This window comes from Thalassophryne amazonica, chromosome 1, assembly GCF_902500255.1.
Source record: "Thalassophryne amazonica chromosome 1, fThaAma1.1, whole genome shotgun sequence".
Classification (NCBI taxonomy): Eukaryota; Metazoa; Chordata; class Actinopteri; order Batrachoidiformes; family Batrachoididae; genus Thalassophryne; species Thalassophryne amazonica.
The window spans coordinates 47,873,208-47,887,252 of record NC_047103.1 but is presented as its reverse complement, the minus strand read 5'-3'; positions in this window follow the sequence as shown (position 1 = coordinate 47,887,252).

Sequence of the window (14,045 nt, the reverse complement as noted above, 5' to 3'; positions counted from 1 at the left end):
CTTTGGGACTCTCAGATCACGTGATGGTCCACTTGATCCCCACGTACAGACAGAGACTTAAACTCTCTAAACCTGTTGTGAGGACATCTAAAGTGTGGAGCAATGAAGCTGTAGAGGAGCTATGCGCGTGCTTGGCCACCACGGATTGGGATATGTTTGAGGCTTCAACAGACAGTCTAGATGACTACACGGACACTGTGACTTCATATATTCGTTACTGTGAAGACAGCATCATCCCACAGTGTACCAGGGTGAGATATAACAATGACAAGCCCTGGTTCACACCTAAACTCCAGCAGCTCCGTCAGCAGAAAGAGGTGGTTTTCAGAGAAGGAGACAGAGACAGCTATAGAGGTGCAAAGTACAGATTTAGCAAGGAGGTGGCAAAGGCTAAATCCATGTACAGTTCACGTCTGCAGCAAAGGTTCTCTGCCAACGACTCGGCCTCTGTGTGGAGGGGGTTGAAAGAGATCACCAACTACAAGCCCAAAGCACCTCGTTCTATTGACGACCTCAAGCTGGCCAACGACCTGAACATCTTCTATTCACGCTTTGAAGACAAGGACTCACACCTCCCCACCCCCCACACAACTGGATATTCAAACACTCTGGACCTCCCCCCTCTCACTGCTGCCCTCCCCACTCCCCCTGTTGCCCTCTCGGTCCAAGAGGAGGACGTGAGGAGACATTTCAAAAGGCTGAATCCATGTAAGGCCCCGGGCCCAGACTGTGTCTCTCCTGCCACCCTGAGACACTGCGCTGATGAGCTGGCCCCAGTCTTCACGGGGATCTTCAACACCTCCCTGCAGTCATGCCATGTTCCAATCTGTTTCAAGTCCTCAATCATAGTTCCAGTCCCCAAGAAACCATGCATCACTGGACTTAATGACTACAGGCCTGTGGCTCTCATGTCTGTAGTCATGAAGACCTTCAAATGCCTGGTTTTATCCCACCTGAAGTCCATCACCGACCCCCTCCTGGACCCCCTGCAGTTTGCCTACAGAGCCAACAGGTCTGTAGATGATGCCATAAACCTGGCCCTGCACTCCATCCTGCAGCACCTGGACTCCCCAGGAACCTACGCTAGGATCCTGTTTGTGGACTTCAGCTCTGCATTCAACACCATCCTTCCAGCTTTGCTCCAGGACAAGCTTTCTCTGCTCCACGTGCCCAACTCCACCTGCAGGTGGATCACAGACTTCCTGACGGACCGGAGTCAGCGTGTGAGGCTGGGAAAAAATGTCTCGAACACTCGGGCTCTCAGCACAGGATCTCCACAGGGCTGTGTCCTTTCGCCTCTGCTCTTCTCCCTCTACACTAACTGCTGCACCTCCAGCCACGACTCTGTAAAGCTCATCAAGTTTGCAGACGACACCACCCTCATCGGACTCATTTCGGATGGGGATGAGTCTGCCTACAGGAGGGAGGTGGACCGGCTGGTGACCTGGTGCAGCAGCAACAACTTGGAGCTCAACGCCCAGAAAACAGTGGAGATGATCGTGGACTTCAGGAAAGCCACAGCCCCCCCGCCCTCACCAACAGCCCCATCACCACTGTGGTCTGTCACCGCTTCCTCGGCACCACCATCACCCAGGACCTCAAGTGGGAGTCAACCATCAGCTCCCTCATCAAGAAGGCCCAGCAGAAGATGTACTTCCTGCGGCAGCTGAAGAAGGCCAAGCTGCCTGTCCAGCTGATGGTGCAGTTCTACACGGCCATCATCGAGTCCATCCTCTGCTCCTCTATCATGGTGTGGTATGCCGGGGCCACAGCCAGGGACAGACACAGACTGCAGCGCATTGTGGCCTCTGCTGAGAAGGTGATCGGCTGTAGCCTTCCATCTCTCCACGACCTGCACGTCTCCAGGACTCTGGGCCGAGCAGGTCGGATCACAGCTGACCCTTCTCACCCTGCACACGGTCTGTTCAAACCTCTCCCCTCGGGCAGGAGGCTACGGTCCATCCGGACCAGAACCTCCCGCCATAAGAACAGCTTCTTCCCCTCTGCTGTTAGACTCATGAACACCTCATAACTCAGTCACCTTAAGCTTAACTCTGTCACTTTATCATTTTATCACGGGTCACTTTAGACAATGTACTTTGGTTTTTAATTGCACTCCTCCCACTGCACTGTTTTTTCTGTTTCTCTGTTTTTCTGTTGCACACAGCCTTTCATATTTCATATTTCTTTTTTTTATCTTATATTTTATCTTATTTGGACACATATGTTATATTTTATCTTAGCATTTTATCTCTTCTTAATGTTGCACCATTGTACTGAAGCAAATTCCTAGTCTGTGAATCCTGTTCACTGGCAATGGCAATAAACTTCTTCTGATTCTGATTAAACAGCTCTACCTAATAAAGTGGCCAGTGAGTGCAAATGCAATCAATTAAAGGAGTGATCAGAACACTTATAAACTTAACACCAGAGAGATTTTTTACCTGTGCATAAGTCTTTAATAACAGGCAAACTTCAATATGGACAAGTTATCTGGACCCAATATTACATTCAAGACCAGAGAAAAATTGATTTCTTTAAAAAATAGCTTGGACAAATATTAACAACAATTAGAGGACAAATATTTCAGTCTATAAGGCAAGGGTAGGCATACTGTGCTCTATGCCACTATACGAGGTCTGTTAGAAAAGTATCTGACCTTTTTATTTTTTTCAAAAACCATATGGATTTGAATCACATGTGATTGCATCAGCCAAGCTTGAACCTTCATGCGCATGCGTGGGTTTTTTCACGCCTGTCGGTTGCATCATTCGCCTGTGAGCAGGCTTTGTGTGAGCAGTGGTCCACCCCTCTCGTCGGATTTTTATTGCGAATAAATGTCTGAACGATTTGGAGCTTTGCTGCATCAAATTTTTCCAGAAACTGTGAGAGACCTCCAGGTGGTAACCATTTGGAAAATTCAGATGGCTTTGAGGGACGATTTTATGAGGATTACACAGATTAAGGAGTGCTCCAGCCGGTTTAAAGACCGCCCACAGCTGCTGAGAGTGCCGATCGACAGGCTGAAACACCGCTGAAACAACCAGATCATTTCCAACGTGAAGGCTTTGTTGATCCGGGACGTCGTCTGACTTACACAAAAATGGCAGGAGACGTGGACATCAGTACTTTTTCGGCACATTCCACTGTTAGAGGAGTTTTTTCATGGAAAGAAAAGCGGACGGATGCGCCACAGTGCCGCTCATGGCGCGGCACAAAACCACCTCTGTGTTGGTCTCACAGGACAGCTTTGAGATGGCTTTCTTTTCTTTTTCTTTCTTTTTAATATTTATTTCATTCATTTAAAAGAAAAACAGAAAAGCAAAAAACAAAAGCACCACAATACCAGAATGAAAAGGAGCAGAAAGAAGAACAAGTCTTATGATTTCTGCCCCTTTTAACAATACAATCTTTCAATATACAGCATCATAGTCAACATTATTTAACAGATTGCATTTCTTTAACTTGTCACATACCACTGACCCATTTCATAATTATGACCAGAAATTAATAGATTACATCACTGACAGGTTACATTTAAACTTAAGACACTCCAAACATTATTAACAGTTTACTTTTTTTTTTTTTTTACTTTCTTGCAGCCCACTGACTTACTTCATAGTTTCATACTTACTTAATACATCTAATTTAATATGTTTTTTAAATAATTTAAGCGACCTTAATTCTTTAATTTCTTTATTAAGATTGTTCCATAATTTGACACCATTTACTGCAATACTCCTTTCCTTTACTTTGGTTCTAAATCTTGGTTTTTTAAAGACTTCTATTCCTTTCAATTTATAACTACTTACTCTTTTTTCAAACATATTTTGAATGTTTGTTGGTAAAGTATTTTTATTAACTTGGTACATCGTTTGTAATATTTTCAAATCAACTAAATCATGAAATTTAAGTACCCTATACTTAATAAACAATGGATTAGATGGATCTCTAAAACCACTGTTACTAATCACTTTTAAAGCTCTTTTCTGCAAAATAAATAAAGGTTGTATATAGGTTGTATATGTTGATCCCCAGATTTCTACACAGTAAGTTAAATATGGGACAATCAATGAATTGTACAATGTTAATAAACCATAACTATTTAATGAATATTTTACTTTATGCAAAACAGCAATGGCTTTCGCTATTTTTCCTTTTATGTAATTTATGTGTGACTTCCATGTAAGATCTTCATCAATCATGACTCCTAAAAATTTCATTTCTTTTACCCTTTGTATATCCATTCCATCTATTTGTAATGACACATTATTTTCTTTCGCTCTATCATTAAACAATATGAAATTTGTCTTATTAATATTTAGTGACAATCTGTTTATATCAAACCAATGTTTAACTTTTTCCAACTCTGTATTTATCACTTGTGCTACTTCCTGTATATCTGATCCAGAGTAAAACAGCGTTGTATCATCAGCAAATAAAATGCTGCCAAGCACATTGGATACATTCACAAAATCATTGATATACAAAATAAACAGTTTGGGTCCAAGTACCGATCCTTGTGGTACTCCATAAATAATGTTACACAATTCTGATTTGGTATTATTTATCTGAACAAACTGTTTTCTATTTTCAGACAGCTATCAGTGGTTTTTCAGTCGTGTGACTAACCAAGAAATTGTGGATGAGCCTGGACATGCCAAAACATGTCCTGTGAGGCTTCATCACGGCGTTGCTTTGCGCCATGCGGCTCCACCGCGACGCGCGGAATTCCTCCGCACGTCTGTCTCATTGTGCCGAAAAAGTGCTGATGTCCATGTCTTCCGCAATTCCTGTGCTAGTCAGAGGACGTCCCGGATAAAACACAGCGTCCAGTTTGGAAATGAATGGCACATTCCACTGTTACAGGAGTTTTTGTTATGGAAAGAGGAGTGGAGGAATTCCACACGTCGCGGCAGTGCCACATGGCGCAAAGCAACGCCGTGATGAAGCCTTACAGGACATGTTCTGGCATGTCCAGGCTCATCCACAATTTCTCAGTTAGTCACACGACTGAAAACCCACCGACAGCCGTCTGAAAGCCATCTCAAAGCCGTCCTGTGAGACCAACACGGAGGTGGTTTTGTGCTGCGCCATGAGCGGCACGGTGGCGCATCCGTCCGCTTTTCTTTCCATGAAAAAAACTCCTGTAACAGTAGAATGTACCGAAAAAGTACTGATGTCCACGTCTCCTGCCATTTTTGTGTAAGTCAGACGACGTCCCGGATCAACAAAGCCTTCACGTTGGAAATGATCAGGTTGTTTCAGCGGGGATTCAGCCTGTAGATCGGCGCTCGGAGCGCGGCGCGCTCTCAGCAGCTGTGGGCGGTCTTTAAACCGGCTGGAGCACTCCTTATTCTGTGTAATCCCCATAAAATCGTCCCTCAAAGCCATTTGAATTTTCCGAATGGTTACCACCTGGAGGTCTCTCACAGTTTCTGGAAAAAATTGATGCAGCAAAGCTCCAAATCGTTCAGACATTTATTCGCAATAAAAATACAATGAGAGGGGTGGACCACTGCTCACACAAAGCCTGCTCACAGGCGAATGACGCAACCGACAGGTGTGAAAAAACTCACGCATACGCACGAAGGTTCAAGCTTGGCTGATGCAATCACATGTGATTCAAATCCATATGGTTTTTGAAAAAAATAAAAAGGTCGGATACTTTTCTGACAGACCTCGTATACCATGATACAAACTCTATAAAAAGTAACTACATACAATGAAAAAGTAGAAAAATCTATTGAGTAGGCAAATGCTGTGAGTTGGTGCACATCTTGGTTTGATTCCTCGCTGTGGTATTGTATCATTTCCTGTTCCGGAGCACAGCGGTGTTTTGCTGTATCTGTTAGCTGTTTAATCTGCGTAGTTAGATTGATCTAGATAACTAGATAACGATTTATTTCACAGTGTAATCTTCACGTGCCTTAACTAAAGCACTCCCTCTGCTGAATCACCTCTAAATTATTTACACATTCTTCACTTTGTGTGTTTTTAGGAATCCGCTAGCTTAGCGCAGCTACTAGCTCTTAGCCGGTTTAGCATGGTGGCTTCTCCTGTCTCTCCCGCACTTTTCTGCTCTGGGTGTGAAATGTTTACTTATTCCTCGGCCTCCTTTAGCAGTAATGGTACTTGTAATAAGTGTAGTTTATTCGTAGCTTTGGAGGCCAGGCTGGGCGAATTGGAGACTCGGCTCTGCACCTTGGAAAATCCTACAGCTAGCCAGGCCCCTGTAGTTGGTGCGGACCAAGGTAGCTTAGCCGCCGTTAGCTGTCCCCCAGCAGATCCCGAGCAGCCAGGAAAGCAGGCCGGCTGGGTGACTGTGAGGAGCAAGTGTAGTCCCAAACAGAAGCCCCCTGTACACCACCAACCCCTTCACATTTCTAACCGTTTTTCCCCACTCGGCGACACACCCGCCGAGGATCAAACTCTGGTTATTGGAGACTCTGTTTTGAGAAATGTGAAGTTAGCGACACCAGCAACCATAGTCAAATGTCTTCCAGGGGCCAGAGCAGGCGACATTGAAGGAAATTTGAAACTGCTGGCTAAGGCTAAGCGTAAATTTGGTAAGACAGTAATTCATGTTGGCAGTAATGACACCCGGTTACGCCAATCGGAGGTCACTAAAATTAATATTGAATCGGTGTGTAACTTTGCAAAAACAATGTCAGACTCTGTAGTTTTCTCTGGGCCCCTCCCCAATCAGACCGGGAGTGACATGTTTAGCCGCATGTTCTCCTTGAATTGCTGGCTGTCTGAGTGGTGTCCAAAAAATGAGGTGGGCTTCATAGATAATTGGCAAAGCTTCTGGGGAATACCTGGTCTTGTTAGGAGAGACAGCATCCATCCCACTTTGGATGGAGCAGCTCTCATCTCTAGAAATCTGGCCAATTTTATTAAACCCTCCAAATCATGACTATCCAGGGTTGGGACCAGGAAGCAGAGTTGTAGTCTTACACACCTCTCTGCAGCTTCTCTCCCCCGCCATCCCCCCAATACCCCATCCCCGTAGAGACGGTGCCTGCTCCCAGACCACCAACTACCAGTAAAAATCTATTTAAGCATAAAAATTCAAAAAGAAAAAATAATATAGCACCTTCAGCTGCACCACAGACTAAAACAGTTAAATGTTGTTTATTAAACATTAGGTCTGTCTCTTCTAAGTCCCTGTTAGTAAATGATATAATAATTGATCAACATATTGATTTATTCTGCCTTACAGAAACCTGGTTACAGCAGGATGAATATGTTAGTTTAAATGAGTCAACACCCCTGAGTCACACTAACTGTCAGAATGCTCGTAGCACGGGCCGAGGGGGAGGATTAGCAGCAATCTTCCACTTCAGCTTATTAATTAATCAAAAACCCAGACAGAGCTTTAATTCATTTGAAAGCTTGACTCTTAGTCTTGTCCATCCAAATTGGAAGTCCCAAAAACCAGTTTTATTTGTTGTTATCTATTGTCCACCTGGTCGTTACTGTGAGTTTCTCTGTGAATTTTCAGATCTTTTGTCTGACTTAGTGCTTAGCTCAGATAAGATAATTATAATGGCCGATTTTAATATCCACATAGATGCTGAGAATGACAGCCTCAACACTGCATTTAATCTATTATTAGACTCAATTGGCTTCGCTCAAAATGTAAATGAGTCCACCCACCACTTTAACCATACTTTAGATCTTGTTCTGACTTATGGTATGGAAATTGAAGACGTAAGAGTATTCCCTGAAAACCCCCTTCTGTCTGATCATTTCTTAATAACATTTACATTTACTTTAATGGACTACCCAGCAGTGGGGAATAAGTTTCATTACAGTAGAAGTCTTTCGGAAAGCGCTGTAACTAGGTTTAAGGATATGATTCCTTCTTTGTTATGTTCTCCAATGCCATATACCAACACAGTGCAGAGTAGCTACCTAAACTCTGTGAGTGAGATAGAGTATCTCATCAATAGTTTTACATCCTCATTGAGCACAACTTTGGATGCTGTAGCTCCTCTGAAAAAGAGAGCCTTAAATCAGAAGTGCCTGACTCCGTGGTATAACTCACAAACTCGCAGCTTAAAGCAGATAACCCATAAGTTGGAAAGGAAATGGCGTCTCACTAATTTAGAAGATCTTCACTTAGCCTGGAAAAAGAGTCTGTTGCTCTATAAAAAAGCCCTCTGTAAAGCTAGGACATCTTACTATGTACTCATCACTAATTGAAGAAAATAAGAACAACCCCAGGTTTCTTTTCAGCACTGTAGCCAGGCTGACAAAGAGTCAGAGCTCTATTGAGCCGAGTATTCCTTTAACTTTAACTAGTAATGACTTCATGACTTTCTTTGCTAATAAAATTTTAACTATTAGAGAAACAATTACTCATAACCATCCCAAAGACATATTGTTATCTTTGGCTGCTTTCAGTAATGCTGGTATTTGGTTAGACTCTTTCTCTCCGATTGTTCTTTCTGAGTTATTTTCATTAGTTACTTCCTCCAAACCAACATGTCTATTAGACCCCATTCCTACCAGGCTGCTCAAGGAAGCCCTACCATTAATTAATGCTTCGATCTTAAATATGATCAATCTATCTTTATTAGTTGGCTATATACCACAGGCTTTTAAGGTGGCAGTAATTAAACCATTACTTAAAAAGCCATCACTTGACCCAGCTATCTTAGCTAATTATAGGCCAATCTCCAACCTTCCTTTTCTCTCAAAAATTCTTGAAAGGGTAGTTGTAAAACAGCTAACTGATCATCTGCAGAGGAATGGTCTATTTGAAGAGTTTCAGTCATGTTTCAGAATTCATCATAGTACAGAAACAGCATTAGTGAAGGTTACAAATGATCTTATGGCCTCAGACAGTGGACTCATCTCTGTGCTTGTCCTGTTAGACCTCAGTGCTGCTTTTGATACTGTTGACCATAAAATTTTATTACAGAGATTAGAGCATGCCATAGGTATTAAAGCCACTGCGCTGCGGTGGTTTGAATCATATTTATCTAATAGATTACAATTTGTTCATGTAAATGGGGAGTCTTCTTCACAGACTAAGTTTAATTATGGAGTTCCACAAGGTTTTGTGGACCAATTTTATTCACTTTATACATGCTTCCCTTAGGCAGTATTATTAGAAAGCATTGCTTAAATTTTCATTGTTACGCAGATGATACCCAGCTTTATCTATCCATGAAGCCAGAGGACACACACCAATTAGTTAAACTGCAGGAATGTCTTACAGACATAAAGACATGGATGACCTCTAATTTCTTGCTTTTAAATTCAGTTAAAACTGAAGTTATTGTACTTGGCCCCACAAATCTTAGAAACATGGTGTCTAACCAGATCCTTACTCTGGATGGCATTACCCTGACCTCTAGTAATACTGTGAGAAATCTTGGAGTCATTTTTGATCAGGATATGTCATTCAATGTGCATATTAAGCAAATATGTAGGACTGCTTTTTTGCATTTGTGCAATATCTCTAAAATTAGAAAGGTCTTGTCTCAGAGTGATGCTGAAAAACTAATTCATGCATTTATTTCCTCTAGGCTGGACTATTGTAATTCATTATTATCAGGTTGTCCTAAAAGTTCCCTGAAAAGCCTTCAGTTAATTCAAAATGCTGCAGCTAGAGTACTGACGGGGACTAGAAGGAGAGAGCATATTTCACCCATATTGGCCTTTCTTCATTGGCTTCCTGTTAATTCTAGAATAGAATTTAAAATTCTTCTTCTTACTTATAAGGTTTTGAATAATCAGGTCCCATCTTATCTTAGGGACCTCACAGTATCATATCACCCCAATAGAGCGCTTCGCTGTCAGACTGCAGGCTTACTTGTAGTTCCTAGGGTTTGTAAGAGTAGAATGGGAGGCAGAGCCTTCAGCTTTCAGGCCCCTCTCCTGTGGAACCAGCTCCCAATTCGGATCAGGGAGACAGACACCCTCTCTACTTTTAAGATTAGGCTTAAAACTTTCCTTTTTGCTAAAGCTTATAGTTAGGGCTGGATCAGGTGACCCTGAACCATCCCATAGTTATGCTGCTATAGACTTAGACTGCTGGGGGGTTCCCATGATGCACTGAGTGTTTCTTTCTCTTTTTGCTCTGTATGCACCACTCTGCATTTAATCATTGGTGATTGATCTCTGCTCTCTTCCACAGCATGTCTTTTTCCTGGTTCTCTCCCTCAGCCCCAACCAGTCCCAGCAGAAGACTGCCCCTCCCTGAGCCTGGTTCTGCTGGAGGTTTCTTCCTGTTAAAAGGGAGTTTTTCCTACCCACTGTCGCCAAGTGCTTGCTCACAGGGGGTCGTTTTGACCGTTGGGGTTTTTCTGTAATTATTGTATGGCTTTTGCCTTACAATATAAAGCGCCTTGGGGTAACTGTTTGTTGTGATTTGGCGCTATATAAATGAAATTGATTTGATTTGATCTGGGTGCAAATTATAGGACATTCAATAACTTCATCTGGACATAGAAGTAAAAAGACCTGTATCCAGTAGATAGATACAGAGGGATTTAAAAAATTGATGCAGTAGTTTGTACCATCTGTCATGCTTACTTATCACGTTACAGGGTAATGTGTCAGAATCCAATGGATGTTGACCTTGTTTGACCTTTACTTTGTACACATAGCATTCAACAGTCAAAAATATTCCATTTATTAATCCTATTAGCTCATCCAATAATTTGCATCATTTATTTATTTTAACCAAAATTGGAGCAACTTTTTTTGACCCCTGTACAAAATGAAATGGACCTTTGTCATCCTTTTTGCTGTTTTTTACGTCGTAAATCAAACTCAAATACTTTATTCACAAGAGATAAAAACAACAAAATCCATAACATTCACTCATAGTCCAAACTATACCTTTTTTGGAATTTTATAGACAATGTGGGTTTTTTTCTGTCAATACAATGGGAGCATTTTTCAGTGTTCATTTCGAAAAATACTTGCCATGGCAACCATTATGAAAATTCATGAAGGCTTAATATTCGGTTTAATTTTTTTTTTTAAGTTTTTTTTTTTTATTCAAGAAAGCACAGAGTAAGATGCATTTAAATACAATATCTTGAATTGGATTTTTTTTTTTTTTTTTTTTTAACAAACAAAACCCACCCACCCACAACACCCATATACTGCTGTAACGGAGAGAAAAAAGAAAAAAAAAACCCACATATAAGCATAGATAGCAAAGTTAAATAAATGAACAATACAATAAATAATAAATAGATTAAATAAATAACTAAAGGGGAAAAACAATAATAATGATAATAGTAATGCTAGTAAGAGTTGAATTGTCCATACAGTGATTAAATTGAGGGGGAAAAAAAAAATTGACAGACAATGAGGGCATTACATATTCAAGTACATGTCAATAATTGGGCAAGATCAAATATATATCTCAGGGCTCCATAGGCTTACGGAAGGGTCTTGAGTTTTTTAAAGTACTCAAAGGGTCCCACATCTTGTGAAATTGTCTTGTTGAGCCTCTAGTGAAGTATTTAATTTTCTCTAATTTCAAGAAAAACATTAATTCAGTGAGCCAGACAGACACTTTGGGTGGTTCAGGGGATTTCCAATGTAAAACTATATTTCTACGGGCTATCAAAGATGCAAAGGCAAAAGCGTTCATCTTGTCAATGGGTAGCATGTGCTCATCAGCCAACACTCCAAAGATGGCCATATCTGCAGACGGTTTGACTTTGGTGTTAAATGCATCATTTAGTGTTTTACAGATAGATGACCAAAATTCAGTTAGCTTGGGGCAATTCCAAAACATATGGGTCATATTTGCTGGAGCAGAATTGCAGCGCTCACACCTGTCATCAGTGTCGTCATAAATTCTTGAGAGCTTAGATTTGGTGTAGTAAGTTCTATGAAAGACTTTGAACTGTATCAGGCTGAGCCGAGCACAAGATGATGTTCCATTAATTCTTTCCTGAGCATGTTCCCAAATATATCCAGGAATTTCAGAGCCAAGTTCTTCAGACCATGCAGTTCTAAGCCCATCTAATGACGTTTCCTGAAGAGAGGTAATTATACGAATTCTATTAGAAAAGTATCTGACCTTATTATTTTTTTCAAAAACCATATGGATTTGAATCACGTGTGATTGCGTCAGCCAAGCTTGAACCTTTGTGCGCATGCGTGAGTTTTTTTCACGCCCGTCGGTTGCGTCATTCGCCTGTGAACAGGCTTTGAGTGAGGAGTGGTCCACCCCTCTCGTTGTTTTTTTCATTGTTTAGGAATGGCTCAGACTGTCGCTTTGCTTGATGAAACTTTTTTCAGAAACTGTGAGGGACATCAAAGTGGACGCCATTCGAGAAATTCAGATGGTTTTTGGTGAAAATTTTATGGGCTTCAAAAAGATTATGTAGTGTTACTGTCGCTTTAAGGACGGCCCAGAGCGACTGGTGGTGCGCCACGCTCCGAAGCCGCCATCGACAGGCTGAGCGACCATTTCATTTCTAAACGGGTGGCTGTATGGATCCGTGACCATCGTGTGCAGTTTCTCTGGTTATCACAAGAGCTGGACATCAGCCATTTTCCGGCAGATTTCCGGCAGATTTCACTTTTAACTTTTGTCATGGAAAGCCGAGCGGAGGCTTCGCGCGTCACGATGGATTCGCTACTAGAACGAGACAAAACCACCTCCGTTTTGGTCTCACAGGACGGCTTTGAGATGGTGTTCAGACAGCTGTTGGTGGTTTTTCCATCGAGTGATTATCCGAGAAATTGTGGATGTGCCTGGACATGCCAGAACATGTCCTGTGAGGCTTCATCACAGCGTTGCTTTGCGCCATGCGGCACCGCCGCAACGCACAAAGCCTCCGCTCCTCTTTCCATAACAAAAACTCCTGTAACAGTGGAATGTACCGTTCATTTCCAAACTGGACGCTGTGTTTTATCCGGGATGTCATCTGGCTAGCACAGGAATTGTGAAAAGACGTGGACATCAGCACTTTTTCGGCACATTGAGACAGACGTGAGGAGGAATTCCGCGCGTCGCGGCGGTGCCGCATGGCGCAAAGCAACGCCATGATGAAGCCTCAAAGGACATGTTCTGGCATGTTCAGGCACATCCACAATTTCTCGGATAATCACTCGATGGAAAAACCACCCACAGCTGTCTGAACACCATCTCAAACCCATCCTGTGAGACCAAAACGGAGGTGGTTTTGTCTCATTCCAGTAGCGAATCCATCGTGATGCGCGAAGCCTCCTCTCGGCTTTCCATGATAAAATCTCTTGTTAAAAGTGAAATCTGCCGGAAAATGGTTGCTGTCCAGCTCTTGTGATAACCAGAGAAATTGCACACGATGGTCACGGATCCATACAGCCATCCGTTTAGAAATGAAATGGTCGCTCAGCCTGTCGATGGCGGCTTCGGGAGCGTGGCGCGCCAACAGTCGCTCTGGGCCGTCCTTAAAGCGACAGTAACACTCCGTAATCTCTTTGAAGCCCATAAAATTTTCACCAAAAACCATCTGAATTTCTCGAATGGTGTCCACTTTGATGTCCCTCAGTTTCTGAAAAAATTTTGATCAAGCAAAGTGGCAGTCTCTGAGCCATTCCTAAACAATGAAAAAAAACGACGAGAGGGGTGGACCACTGCTCACTCAAAGCTGCTCACAGGCGAATGACGCAACCGACAGGCGTGAAAAAACTCACGCATGCGCATGAAGGTTCAAGCTTGGCTGACACAATCACACGTGATTCAAATCCATATGGTTTTTGAAAAAAATAAGGTCGGACACTTTTCTAATAGACCTCATATAATTACCTCTCTTCAGGAAACGTCATTAGATGGGCTTAGAACTGCATGGTCTGAAGAACTTGGCTCTGAAATTCCTGGATATATTTGGGAACATGCTCAGGAAAGAATTAATGGAACATCATCTTGTGCCCGGCTTTGAAAAAAATAATAAGGTCGGATACTTTTCTAATAGACCTCGTATTTGAGATGTTTGCGATATGCCTCCTGAAATGCATAGGGTTACGCAAAATCTTAAGTCCTGAGTCTGCTGGAGAAGTAGGAAATGTTGGACTCT